The sequence below is a fragment of the Pieris rapae genome, chromosome 15 (assembly GCF_905147795.1).
Source record: "Pieris rapae chromosome 15, ilPieRapa1.1, whole genome shotgun sequence".
Lineage (NCBI taxonomy): Eukaryota > Metazoa > Arthropoda > Insecta > Lepidoptera > Pieridae > Pieris > Pieris rapae.
The window spans coordinates 6,365,896-6,380,059 of record NC_059523.1 but is presented as its reverse complement, the minus strand read 5'-3'; the positions used below and the strand labels follow the sequence as shown (position 1 = coordinate 6,380,059).

Below are 14,164 nucleotides of genomic sequence, written 5' to 3'. Positions count from 1 at the left end.
GTGGCTAACGATTTCTCAGCGCAGGTACATTTTTTATTCACTATATATTAAAAACCGCCGTAATGAGTTTGATCAATTAATTAAATCAAAAGGTTCATTTGCTAGAATAGTGGTACATAAATTACAATCCGCTACATATATGTTTTGTGTCAATATTCTTAAACTGTCATTTATGTATCATGTCACTACGGAATAGCTATTGTCTAATTACAATACATTGATTGGAACTAGCGAATTCAACTTGTAACAGCCTAACTTAGATTTTATTTTAAAAATAAAGATTCTTACTTTTCTGACTGAGTCATTTACTCGGGCCTTAACTGTAGGGTCAAATAATCGATAATTTAAACTATTAATTATATGGGATATATGTACTCGTAGAATGAACAAATGCAATCACAATATTAAGTGTTATAGAATGCGTCAGCTTTAAATTGGATTAAGTTTCAAAAGAAATGCTGAAACGCTTAAAATCCTGTCCTAAATTCTCCCGTATTACTTTGCTGCATTTAAATACAAGTTTACATTTTAAGTTCTATTTTACATGTCCACATTTACTCGCACTAAAACTGTTCGCGCTGTCTCCGTAATTTTTACAGTATTTTTCGGATATTCATCTGTCCCAAATAACAGCTTGATATTTATTGTGTCAATAGCATAATGCAGTATAATTTTTAAACGTTTTAAAATATTGATCCACCTAATTTTTCAAAGAAATATACTTTCCCAAGGGTTTCCCGTCTTACGCACCCTTTTATTGCGATATGACGTTAAATCTGAAAAGGGAGTGTGGCGTCACGGGCGGAAGGTTTCTTGAAGGGACATCATACGATAAATCGTATGTAAAATGTGACATATAATTAATCATGTTTTATCGTAATCCGTACTTGTAGTATTGACGAAATCTTTAAATTATATTTTTTATTTGTTATATGAAATAAAGCTACAATACTCTTTAATTAAAGGACAAAGTAGAATCAAGTAAGGATTTTATGTTTTCAATGTACAGTTTAACTTTTTAGTTATATAACGCTGATTCGTTTATAATTTTAATATTATGTTTGATTTTAAGCTTTAATAAATGTTAGTCTTTATTCACATATATCATATAAATATTTCAGAAATGTTTTGTATGTATAGGATCCCTTATAGCCTATAAACCACAGGATTAGCTACATCACGCCAGAGCCAAGACGCTAGGGGAGTGTATATTCTCCCCTTTCCTAAAAACGGACTTTTTTTACTTAAGCCAGCCAAGTCCGGTGGCATCTCCCGTGCAACTATTATATTTCTGCAACGAAATATTAATAAATGCCTCCTGATGTATAAAAAAAAAAACAAATTCGAACTAGAACACTAATCCTTCTTGTCAATAACATAAATTGATTAATGAATAATAAAAAATAATTAATTACTGAAATACGTCTAATTTGAAGGTTAACACACCAAAGTTCCATTTGAACGTTGGTGTGTAAATAGAGGAGAAACATCTCATTACATATATTATTGTCTCTACTGCTATATATCATTACTATCCGAAACGATATCAACCATGTCGTGTAGGTATCGTATCGTATTATTTAAGACATCCGCCGAAAACTAGCGAAGTTCGTTTTCTTCGTAATTATAAGCAAGCGGCCATTTCACCCCACATACGTCACGCAAACCGTCGCTTTCCAATAGTAAAAAAGGTCCGGTTATTGTTTAGCACTAGCCTATTGGTTAGACGTGCGATATACAATCTTGACGAGCAAACGCGCAGAAGTCTCACCTGATGTTAAATGATACATGGACACACACATCACACAGCCAAGGGCGCTCCTGCTTTTTAAGAATTCGTACGCTCTTTTCTTTTACGGCCCCAATCAAATTGATCAGAAACACTTCAATGGAAAGGAGGCCAATAATCGTGCGCAATCACTTGCCTAAATAAGGTACATAAATCTGAAGCCAATTAGAACTAGCTCCATCGGATTTTAAGTAATTGACTTAATGCTGACAGTTTGTTTTAGTAGAATTGAACCCAGGATCTTCGAGTTCGTCATAAGTTTAAATAAAGTTTAATGAAATGGCAGTAAATTTATCTCATTCAAAACTTTAATTACTTATTATACAAGGTTGAAAACTGATAACGTTTAAGTTACAAGTTTCCATATTCGATTACATTACTGCATTTTCAAATTGCTTAAGTACAGTTTCAGTAAATTTCCTAGAGCTTTTACTACGAGTTCAATAAGAATATTTTAAATTATTCTCAATTACAATCGGTTGCTTTAACTATAAGAAATTTCTTGTTCGTCAGATAAACAAGTAAAATACACATAAGCTTTATATAAATAAGAGGTCTTGATAGGAAAGAGGTTTAATATGCTTATAAAAGCATTCATTCTTTTTTTAGGTAAATACTTGTTTTTAAACGAAATTGCTCTGATGATTGGTGGACTGATGAAATTTTCGCGCCGATTATAAACAAACTGTATATGTCTAATATATCTAACTAGCAACCCGCCCCGGCTTCGCACGGGTGCAATGCTGATACTAAATACGCTACAGATCTTTGAACGTTGTATATAAAAATGTGAGTTATCCATAAGAGATAGACATATACCATCATTTTTTCACAGGACTTTTCTATAGACATTTTCAATGTGTACAATACTTAGTACATTATTTTGATAAAACTCGTAGGGTTCAGCCTGCGTTTGCAATGTAAGCGGAAAAAATGTAATTATTTACGACATCACATTAGAAACCTCAAAAATAACAGTACTTTTCCACTATTTAATGGATATTATTATACATATACACCTTCCTCTTGAATCACTCTATCTATTAAATAAATAAAAACCGCATCAAAATCCGTTGCGTAGTTTCAAAGATTTAAGCATATAAAGGGACATAGGGACAGAGAAAGCGACTTTGTTTTATACTATGTAGTGACTAAACAAACATATTATTTAACTTAAAAAAAACTTTAATTTGCGTCAATTGTAATGACGTCATTATTAATTAGTTTAGCGGTTTTTTTATGCATAACATTTTATGGCTTGTATGGCTTGATGTAACATAAAACCCCGCAGAAAATAATGTATAATTAATATTTAAATTTTGGCCTAGAGGCGAACTTGCGACTCATCCCTGATGTCGTCGGTTCGATTCCCGGCTGTGCTCCAATGGACTTTCAGTCTATATGCGCACTTTTAACACTTGCTCATATGGAGAGAAAAATATCGTGAGAAAACTGGGATGCCTTAGAGCCAAAAAGTCGGCGGTGTGTGGCAGGTTGATCTCCTACTAGGCGATAAAAATGATTACCGAACAGATACAGAAATTTAAGAAAGTACAAAAGAATAGCTACTAATTATGTACTCCGTATCCGTAATAATCAAGAACCAATTAAAATCTGAGAACCAGACCTAAATGGTTGTAGAGCCATTGTATACTGGTATTAAAATTATAAACTAATTTAAAGTCATATGGATTTTTTTAGCAACGTCTATTGAAACCAAGTATGGTTAATGATTTTCAAAATTTACTTTTAATAATCTTACCCTATTTTGTGCTAAATAACAATACGTGCGCTAATTATATAGATATTAGAAAATGAAAACCTCCCATGATTATAACAAGATCTTTCTTCATAAATTACAAATGTTTATAGTCTCCATACAAGAGGTTTACGAGCTAAAGCAGGACAGGAATAAATTCCAGTAAAATATACACGGGAACAAAACCCTGTAAACTAAGTTCACGATCCGATAGGTTGGATCTAGAGTGATGGATCGCGATTATGAACATTTTATTACGTGCGTAGATAATATATTCCAGGTGTATCTTATCACCTCAACGGCCGTCGTTCCATAACTGAGCGTTTCTGAAAGTAGTTTTTGTTGCGCAATTTTTTAAAGGCCGGCAACACACTCTCGAGCTCTCTGGCTTTGAGTGTGTCCATGGGTGTCTCTTAAAATCAGGTGAGGCTGCCCTTTTGTCTCGTGTATCATTATAAAAAAGTGTGTGGAACTGCCCACTGAAGTATTTCCGAACAAATTCAACTTACTTATAGAAAAGTGCATAGCAATTCTTAAAGAGCCGCACTTACGAGGGTTCTGACAATGTTGGTGTCTTTGGGCAAAATATCAGGTGAGCTTCGTAATGCCAAAAAAATGGTGTCGACTGTTTCTATTAGCCCAAACTATAATAATTCTTTAATGGATACTTAAAGTGTAGTACATTTTGATGTATCTAATGCTGTGAAAAGTGAAATTTCATAATAAAGCTAAATCCTGCGCCTGAAGCACGCAGGATTTTGCTTACGTATTTTTTTTTTAAAGTTACTTACAATCAATGGAATGAAAAGAATCAATTATAAAAATCTTTACATTTAATAATCCAGTATGTGGAACCAGCTGCCTACTGAAGTATTTTCCAAACAATTCGACTGAGGACTCAAGAAAACAGCATATAAATTCTTAAAAGGCAATTCACGAACCCTCTGGCATTGAGAGTATCCATGGGCGACTGTATTACTTAACATCAGGTGTCACTCCTATGCGATTGTTATCTGTTCTATATATAAAAAAAACTATTTTTTACTGTTACTGGTACTGGTACTAGGAGACCCTGTAGTCTCCTAGCATGGGGACTAGCGATAGATGAATTTTGTCACAATCTGTTTGTTGTTTTCATTTATTTCTTTAATGAAGTGTATACTTTTTGATATTGTTATGTGTCACGGTCGCGCTCTATTGTAGGCCTTACTCTTAGAATCTATCTTATGAAATAAGTTGATGGGTTAACAAAGCTAATACCACTATAAAATTTTACTATTAAAAGGTTTCTTGGCGTTTTAGACTTGATAGTAAATTTATTAAAAATAGACGTGCATAAGCGAGTATCTACATACTAGCCTTGGCAATCTACTTGCCACTAATAGCAAGTAGATTGCCATCCCATCCCAAGTAATTATTATTCTAAGTAGTCGAACTCAATACCTCTGGTTTCAATTAATTCAAAGTGCTTTGCATTAACCTGGCAAGGACATTTGTTTCTGACATTTGACTAAAGTCAAAAATTTCATATTTAAATTTAATCCTCTCATTTAAGATACTTTAATAAATAGAACTACTTAGGGAATAAAACTTAAACTCTAAATAAAGCTCATTTATTTTGAATGTTAAATTAAATTAGTTATATAGTTATCCAAGCTATATTTGAACCGGCCCAACAAAAGCCCTTAATAGGTTCACGTGTTGTCCATCGGTGGGTAATATCAGTAGCCAGGCGAGCCGCTTTGTTCGCACTAGTACGATACCAGCTAACTTGCGTGGCGGACGTGCGCGGTACACTGGCGCGCGCAAACGAAACATTTTTTCCCCAACATGTGTGAACAACATTGAACTCTGTGACTGTGACATTTAGTGAGGTGATTAGGGTTATTTTGGCGCGAATAGGAGTTTATATAACAGCTTTCGCAATTGTCTCGATAAGAGTAAGTACTTTGATTTAGTCTTAATAGCTTTTGTGGCGAGATATTGTTGATAGCGGTATTCGTAATGGTGTTTATGTTGATTAGAAATTGTCTTAAAGTGCCGTTTGTTGTTTTGTACGTAACATTATGTAATAATACATCCTTAAGACATTTTGTTTATATATAAGTAAAGCCTATGTATAAAAAATCGTAGAGAGAAAAATGCGAGCAAACATTTTTTTAAATCTAGCTACGTTCTTAGATACATGAACAAATAGTGCAGTATAAATCATTAACGATAAGCCTTTACATACAATTTTCACATACACAGTTTGTCCCATTATAGTAGGCCATTTTATCGCTATGTATGAGATGTACTAACTAATTTTGTATAACATTTTATTCTGTCATATCTCTGTCTACACATTTCTATTCTTCTACCCTTAGCCAGACAGTATTAATTGCTTACATGGAATAAGCATCAAACAGGACGCACTTCAGGAATCAACTTTTGCACGCGTCTAACTAAAAATACGGTACAAGAATTCAAACGAATATTCAAATTGTAAAGTGTACATTCTCGCATGCTGTCTCGGCTAACGAGAGGCGAGCCTGTGATAAGTGCAGTGAGATGTGTCGTTTAGATACTCGCAGAATTTCTGCCGAGATGGACAATCTAGTGTCTAGGGATATCAGAATTGGCAGATATTTTTACATGAATACAGTATAAAATAGACTAGTTTGACTATATAAAACAAATGTTTTAAAATATTATGTGCTTTTTCATTACTGCTGAAACAAAAGCTATTTATTTCCTGTCTCACTAATATGATATTAAATTAGACAACTATTTCGATATATAGTATTTAATCCAAATATCTAAAAGCTTTTCTCTATAGAATTTCATATAACAAAATTGAGTCAAAATGTGCATCTAAGTCAAAGTTTGCGTTTACTATTAAAAACAAATCATTAAAATTTTCTAATAAGGTTCTTGTTAGTTATACAAATAAAAATAAATTAAATTAATTTATCCCGGAGGTCTTTAGCAATAAACAAGCAGACTTCAATATAGAATTTTTTATCGCGATTGTTAAATAATTCTGCGATACAATCGAGATGAGATCCACAATCTACTCCATCCCATACATTATCATTAATACGCTTATAACTGAAAGACTTTTGAGATATCAGTTTATTTTATCTTAAATTATTAACTAACCGTATCATGTCTCAGTCTTATTTATTACCTTTGGAATTTTGCGCCTTTAAACAATTTAAATTCAAACTTTAATTGATTCGTTTAAGGATTTGCTGGTATGTGGAGACCTGATTTACAACAATGTTAATATTTTACATTGCAAGACAACCATAGATATTTTTATTTGTATCATGCATTACATCAAAAATCCAACATTCAAAATCATTTATTCATATTGGTTGCATAATGAACGTCAAAAATCAGACCCTGAAATGTCTATCCGAAGACAAAAACTTTTTCTTGTATGATTGATATTTACCATACTATGGTTAAAGCCTAAAAATCTATCAATTTAAGAAATAATTAGAAATTAAATTATGCTCACACTATTAAGCCTATCTTAAGAGCCGATTAATTCGCCCACGAAACGACGAGTTAAATATTTCATACATAATTAAAATCTTAAATACCAAAATAGACTTGTAGGCTTAAAATATGTATCTACAGGCTAATAATTTAAATAACATGCAAGTCTATTCTAAATAATAGGCACTGGACATAGGTAAATGACGGGTACAAGGCGCGCTGCGCAGACGCCGTTGAACTCTTTTGTATGCATAGAGTAAGCGACTCTGGCGCATCGATTGTAGTAAACATTTAATGTTTTGTCTATAAATAATATTTATTTTGAACGTGTATTTTTACAATTGTATACAATTTTTAAAGAAATGGTATTACTGTACTTTGTTTTCTGTAAAATATCAGTAAAGATTTAGATAATGAAAAAAAATTGTAAAAAAAAATAAGAATTGAAATATATCTTTGAACAAATATAAAACTTTAACGAACCTAAAGGATTAACAAATCTATCACCAACGTTATTCGAATTAACAAACGCATTTGAAAATGGAATTTAAACGAGATCTTTAACAGGCTTACCAAATAGGTATTAGACAATCGTGAGTTGAAGACAATATGACCAAGCCGCGGATAGCCCATTAGAGAAATGTCCCAGCCACTTAGAGCCAATTACAATGAACGTCTTCCTAACTTAGTTCTCCCATAAACGTATCTTTGCTGTATTGTAGAGTCGATTCTGCGACTCTATTTCAACTGTAACACTTATTCAGTGATTAAATTATAATAGTGAGAATTTATTTCACTGTGCAAATTTCTATATATTTTATAATAAATATAAGATCCTGTGACAGTTTTAGTAAAAAATATTATAATAATATAGAAGAGTAACAGCTCATTATATGTTTCTTTCCAACTGTGATTGGTATGGTCTTTATTGAACTAGTTATGTATATACATAACAAAGAAGCATCTATTGCACTATTTTAGAAGCAGATATTACACGACAGCTATTTGATATAAAAAATTTGGTAAAAATGCATTAGATTAAATTTTCATTGACAAGTACACTCATTACAATATTTTTAAGATGACAATATCTTACAAATATTAGGTTATTAGGTACAGTATAAAACCCTAATCTATAAGAAGTTTATAGTCGTAAACATAAATGAAAATGGGTTAAAAAGGGCACGCATTTACGTGGTTGAAAGTAATAAACATTAAGGTTTGTGGTCAGACCTCGCTACTTGTGTTACTAAATTAGAATTTTTAGGCGCAATCTTTTCGCATCATTGTAGATTACCTATGTAATTTTATATTATACCAAATTAGATTTTTTCAACTGTTTTACGTTGAGTATGTCTTACGTATAATAAAAAAAACTTAAAATTTTGTTTTTGATAGGATTTTTTTTATTTTACGCCAGATTTAAAGGGAGGCCTGGATAAATTATTTTCCAAATAAAATGATAACTTTTGTTTTCCAATGAATAATTTATTGTAATACCAAGTATACATTCTTTTATTATTTTAGTTATAGCAATGCTAGTCTTTTTTTGTGAAGACTTCGTTTGCCCTCTCCTAAATTAATCTAATTTTAACTACAATTGTTTATTATTTTTTTTAGGAATGAGCAATTATTTTTTTATCAACAAGGAACGTCACGGATGTATCTTGCAGTTTACGGTTTGTAAGCAAAAATAGTATCGTGAGTTATCGACAGATTATGAGCGCTGAACAATTACAAGTCGCAGCAATAAAATTCAAAATAAATCATAGAATTCCTTATGGTCAAATAACAAGTATGGCTAATTGTAGAGCCGGTTTAGATCTAGGCCAAAGTTTGGTACGTGCTCTCCATTATTCATAGTAGATTGTTACTTTGACGTAAATTCGTTAGCGCTCTGTGACTCATTAAAGAACTTGTAATTTTATGCTTTTCTGTTTGATTATACGATAAGAGAATATGAAATTGATAGATTGAATGGACGAAGCAAATAATTGTTTAGTGCGTAAAACTTTGTACTAAAAATTGGGTTGGGTTGTATTATAGATTTGAAATATCTGATAAAATCCTTAAAACATTCGAGCTTGATTATTAAATTTGATTTATGTTATATATTTTTTTATTAATGTGCTGTATCATGTGACAGAATTTTGTAATGAAGATTAAAAATCAGTATGAGAATTTGATAAAAAAAATTTCAACTTTTTCTAATTCGACTCTAGAAATTTCTAAGTAAACTTAAAAATAGAAGTACCCTTTGTTTTTCCATTTGGTCCTTTAGAGATGCCGATACAAGCGTAATTAATCGGTGATTTGGCGGTACGTCCTCGCCTTAGGGCTCTGTCAGAAAATGATTTGTTGTGTCATTAATCTTATTTATGGGTCCAGTGACAATGAAATGAAACGTATATTATATGAATTATAGTATTATTTCATGTCAATACGCACAAAGCTAATTATGTATTTATTTTATTTTCTTTGCGACTAGTGAAATAATTTTAAGAGTATTTTTGTCAAAAATAGCTACAAATATGTTTAGATTTAATAAATACATCTAGTTAAATTACAAAAGAGTTTGTCTACAGTAATGATGTATTTAGGCTTTAGCGTTTGTCTTAGTTTTTCAATAGTAATATATGACTTTATCTTTAATAAAAAGCCTACTGACCGGTCTCTCACCATGTCATCCTTGTGTTAATACAATTATAGGCTGCTAGATATTCATTAATTTATATAGACATACATTCAAATTCTTACATAAATAATAATCATCGTAGCATCTATACAAATCACTGCAATTAAATAAATTGAAAAATGCTTTCTTCGAAAACGAATATGACATGAAAAGCCTCAAAACTCAAATCGATATCACCCACGCAAGCTTTACAAATTGTATCAAAGAAATTGAGCAATAACAGGCATGTGTTTCGGCCTTGAATTATAATATGTTTGAATTAAAATGATACGTAATCTACTTTAATAACACCTGCAATACATATTAATCTATAATTTATGGATTTTTTTTTTCATATTTATTTAACCGTTTATGTGGTGTAGCGGTAGGTAATCGGTAAAAGATTATGATATTATAAACAAAATTAACGATTTAAAAAAAATTACACTATGGCTTATTATACTGTTTTTTTACACGATACACGATACAATTAATAAAATTTTGGTTAAATGTTCTGTGACAGACAAATAATTGAACACTATTCTTTTTATCTTTAAATTGGAATTATATTCAATTAAAAGAACAAAACATAATAAGCAAATGTACCCAAAGATACTTACATAACATTTTTTTTTTTAAATAAAAAACCAATCACTGGATATTAAAAAAAAAAAAAAAATTGTTTAACCATGAAAGGCACGCAAAAAGTCATGATAATAATTTCAATCAGTACTTACATAATAATTAATACGTTATCTAGTCAAATGAATTTTCAATACGACATTCTTAAGTGTTGTGTATTTATGCAATAACTATAAAGATATGAACACGTTTGGGTCAAGTTCATCGTAAATGGATGCTCTTCGGTGCCGGAATTTCAATTTCAAGCATTATTACCCGCGCGCGATAATATCTTTCGTTTCGTAAGCTCTGCGGTAGTGTGTTGTATCACGCGAAAAACCTTCGTAACCTTGTCAAACTCTAGTAACACTTCATGATATCACGGATAAATTATGTTTATATTGGGAAAGCTCTTACGCCTGAGTTGTTATGGCCTAGATTATCTTTACACTTTTTGCGTACTTCTTTATTTTAGTATATGTAGTGCTAAGAGTATGCAAGTCATACTTTGTAATAATGACTTAATTGCTATTACACAGCAAAATATTATTAGTTATAAATAACTTTGTTAAGTATAAATTCACATTTTATATAAAGTAAAGTTTAATATTGCAATATTGTTACTTAATTATACTACAAACCGTGATGTATCTGAATATGTAAACAACATATATTTTAAATATATGTATTTGCAACTGAATAGTTTTTTATTTATTTCTAAGATGTAAGTGAAAATATCTTTTCTTCACAACCTATGTAGCTCAGTTACACAGTTCTAACTTATAAGTAAAAGTAAGTATAAGTAAAAACTTGCAATTAGGTTTAGTGATTTCGAATTTAGAATCATATATATATTTATATATATATATATATGTATAGAGAGAGAGTATTTGTTAGATTTGTGCTCCAATACCTTTTTCATAAAAAACTTAAGAAATACTAATTTACTTTTTCAGTAAATTTATGCAAATTTCAAAAAAGGAATACATTTATAAAACCTACCTGTGTACTATAATTCAACTTTTTTGCGTACAAATGACAAAAACTAGCTGACCTCACGTAATTTGGTCGATAATGGGCACAACTGTATCAAATTGAAATCGTGTTTACAAAAAATACTGTGATACATTATACTCCCGACTTTATCTGCAAAGAGTTTTTAATTTAGAATATAAATAAAATAATAGAAAGTCATCCGCCCACAGTAGCATCAAAAAGTGGTGGAGTTTGTTCTAAGTTTTTTGACCTTATCTGTCTCGGGATTATTGTAAATCGTAATTCCATGAAGCACTCTCCTAGACGAACAGCTTATCTGTTTATATCGTTAATATTTAGAAGAATTTAAAAAATGATTAGTAATAACTAATAAACTACAAAAAAAATAATTCACTATTAAATTATACCATCGTCAATAGTATTAAAAATATTATATAGAGGAGAAAAATACAACGCTTTTTAAAACTTTTAGGAAAATCTGACTTAACCACGTCGAAACATTGTATTATCACTCAGAGAAAGAGACACTTTGTGTTCATGAATCAAATATGTAAAATAATATACCCTCCCATTTACATCCTTTTTAACTTACTCACTCAACATATCCAAATTAGGTATCTCTTAACTAAGGTATCTCTTAGTTAAATGTATTGAATATTTTTTATTGTTTGCCTCATTTTGTAAATTTTTGAACCTTTTTGTAGGTTTGTAAATATTATGTAATTCAACCTGGCTATATTTTTTAATTATTTGTTATTAGATATAATCTTGTCAGTTGTAGGCTTACGAAATGAATAAACATATAATACACACAACAGTCACCTTTTTAGTGTCGGTTGAGGCTGCTTTGATTTAAGAGAGATTTTCATCAATGTCAGCCCCGTTAAGTACCAATGTACGTGACCTAAGGCTGAATAGGTTGTTTAACCATAACATTCGTGTAAAAATTCTACTTGAAATTTCCGATTCTCATTTTCGTGCCCTACTTTTTAAAATTAACCTTGTTTCAGTATTCAAATGAGTCTATGTTATATTCATACCCGAAGGTCCATAGGAGTAACTTTACACTGATTAAAGACTCTTTTACATAAGTCCAGTTTTTAATATCATTCTGGATTGTTCTAATATCAAATATATTGAATGCTTTGTTGTAAAATATATTCAATTAACAAATACGATTATATTTATACATGGTATGTTTTACGGTATGCTATTAATATATAGACAGACATACTATCACAACGAGTCCTGACTGTCTGTTTTATATATAATTATAGCATAGTTACAGTACGATGGCTTCAGCGTGCGACTCTCATACCGTAGGTCGTAGGTTTGATCCCCGGCTGTGCACCAATGGACTTTCATTCTATGTGCGCATTTAACATTTGCTCGAACGGTGAAGGAAAACATCGTGAGGAAACCGACATGTCTTAGACACAAAACGTCGACGGCGTGTGTCACTAGAGGCTGATCACCTACTGGCCTATTAGATTTAAAAAATGATCATCAATCTGAGGCCAAGACCTAAAGAGGTTGTAGCGCCACTGATTTATTTATTTATTATTGTACTTGAGTGATTTATGTCACTTAGAAGACTATGATTATGTTTTATACGTAGTAAGTATGTATAAAACATAATCATAGTCTTCTAAAGAATGTAAGTGTAAAAACTTTACTTGCGATGTACGCTCAACGGAATGTTATCGTACTAATCAATGGTTATAAAAACGGATAACAACAATTATCTCGGCTAACACAGACTTCGAATCTGTTTATTGAATAAGATGATACAATCGGAATTATCAAGGATTGCTCGCGGCGTTTTCGCTTGAGTTGACATTTAATTATCTCTGGCTAGGAAATGTGTGGACCCCGTGTTATAATCAACTTGTCAGTCGATGGTATCGATAACTTATAAATTTGTTGGACAGTGTTTCAATTTTGTAGTATTGAATCGTTTCGTTTAAAGTTTATTTTTTGGTAGAATTAAATTTTCTGAAATAATGTAGCATCAATATATAATTATAGAAAACAAATATTCATTATGAAAATTGTATGACTCAAAGCAATTGTTACAGGTAAACTAACCTATATCCCATTATTAAACCACCACTTAGTTATTTAAAAAAATTCATTTGAATACAATTACGTTGGCATTGGCGTAGATATTTTCTTATGCGCAATATATATTAGTACATAAAAGCTGTGTTACTTAGTGGTTTACCATCCTGTCTTTGTGATTCGACCTTCAGGTGTTCAAGTTAAGTACGTATTATTTCACACTTACATCTTCAACGAAGTGGCTTAGACTTATATTTTCAGACAGCAAAAAATGCGTCACATTTTCATAGACATTAAAATTATAATGAAAAATTAGGTTCGATTACTTAAGTTTTTTCTATATTTGCGGCCTTTGGCATTTCCGAAATATGGTAATATGTCAAATTTATTTTAAATTAAATGCCAAGGCCGTTAAAGGTTATTTTATAGCCAGTTTTTAATTAGTCATGTATGAAATATAAGAACATTACCCAACGGAGTTAAGATGGTCTATTTATCGTTCATTTGTCGATGGTCTTTTAGTTTGCGAATCTTTATTCATATATATTTATTCATACACAATGTTATTCATACGGTTATTGAAGGAAAAATCACCAAGGGACTTCCAACACATTTTTATTTATTAACCTAGGAATAAGTTACGCCACGTTAGATAATATTTGTAATTTTAATATCACTTTCTGTATAGCACGTTTAATAACACGTTTGAGACATAATTTGGGATTTCCAGTTTTCTTACTTTTTTCTTTCCTTAATTTCGTTAGCGTCGGTTTATGAT

General features: G+C 31.0%; 1 protein-coding gene across 2 annotated transcripts in view; it reads left to right on the top strand.

Annotated features, from left to right (window-relative positions):
* Positions 1–5,317: 5,317 nt before the first annotated feature.
* The window catches only part of LOC110996769 (cadherin-86C), a 107,039-nt gene continuing 98,192 nt past the window's right edge, over positions 5,318–14,164 (top strand). For both annotated transcript variants that reach the window (XM_022264596.2, XM_022264595.2), the window contains exon 1: positions 5,318–5,488. The gene's annotated coding sequence lies outside the window, so the exon portion shown is untranslated. The remainder of the gene's footprint in view (positions 5,489–14,164) is intronic.